Genomic DNA, 1133 nt, shown 5'->3' with positions numbered 1-1133 from the left:
CTGGGAAGCCGCTGGGCAGGTGACTCCACCTGTGTGGCTGACAGGTGGACACAGCTCCTCGATCAGCAGCAATTCCTGGCCTGTGCCTCCCCTCCTGGGCTCTCAAAGAATTCCCAATTCCTCTCTCCCACCTGGACCTCCTTCTGCAGGGTTCCTCTACATTCCTGACTTGTGTGGGAACAGCCTGGGCCAGGTGAGTCCCAAACCCCCAGGTGAGTCCNGAGGAGGGCGGCCAGGTAACCACACCTGGGGGTTCCCAGATCTCTGCTTGTGTCCTTGTGCTGGGAGTGGAGGGTGTCCAGGTGTGCTGAGGGCTGCAGGTGCTCCTCACCTGGCCCTCACCTGGCCCCCTATTTCAGGATGATGTGGTAGCTGTCGTTGCTTTCAGCTGCAAAGGAAGCCAAGGTCACTCCACAAGAGGTGAGGGGAGGTGAGGTGGGGTCACCTGACACAGGTGTGGCCCCAACACAGAGCCCCAGGTACTCACACACCTTTCATGGTGTCCAGAACAAAGCAGGATTCATCCTGGAAGTTCTGGATCATCTGAAAAAACCCCAAACAACAGCAATTCAGGGTTTTTGGGAAGGGTTTGGGTTCCCAAGGGATCCCTGCTGATCCCATTTCCCCAGGTGAGCCTCCCAGGGGATCCTGTGGGGCAGGTGGGTGTTACCTCGTCGCTGACCAGGACGTGGATCCCGGTGGGTCCCTGTTTGTAGATCTGCTGGATCTGCTGGGCGGGGACGCGGAAAAGCTGCGCCAGCTTCTCCGTCAGCTCGGCCGCCGTCAGCTCCTCCAGGTACACGGCGTGGTAAACTGCAGGTGAGACACAGAGCAGCCCCACACCTGCCCAGGTGTGTCCCCACAGCCTCCCAGGGCCGGGCTCAGCTCGGGCACCTGCTGGGATTTTCACATCCAGCCCCAAAAACCTCCCAGTGGCACCTGAGCCTGGAGTGGTCCAGGGGGGTTTTACCCCCAGCAGGACGGGAATGAACCCCAGCCCCTCCCCAGCCCCTCCCCAGCCCCCGGGAGAGGCACCACGATTCTCACAGGGGCTCCCAGCTGTGGCACAGGTGAGGTGTCAACACCTGTGTGGTGGCACCGAGGGAGGGAAATCTGCTGGGGTTGGGGCAGGA

The 1133-nt window shown here is 61.1% G+C and overlaps 1 long non-coding RNA gene across 1 annotated transcript; it reads right to left on the bottom strand.

Annotated features, from left to right (window-relative positions):
* Nucleotides 1-214: 214 nt before the first annotated feature.
* On the bottom strand, nt 215-1127 carry LOC107199543. Its single transcript, XR_001519236.1, has 3 exons — nt 671-1127; nt 492-543; nt 215-388 (listed from the first exon to the last, which is right to left on the bottom strand). It is a non-coding gene; the product is annotated as an uncharacterized LOC107199543 (long non-coding RNA).
* Nucleotides 1128-1133: the final 6 nt, after the last annotated feature.

The sequence above is a fragment of the Parus major genome, unplaced genomic scaffold (genome assembly GCF_001522545.3).
Source record: "Parus major isolate Abel unplaced genomic scaffold, Parus_major1.1 Scaffold989, whole genome shotgun sequence".
NCBI classification, from domain to species: Eukaryota; Metazoa; Chordata; class Aves; order Passeriformes; family Paridae; genus Parus; species Parus major.
Note: the sequence above shows the minus strand (reverse complement) of the source record. Positions and strands in the feature narration are given on the sequence as shown.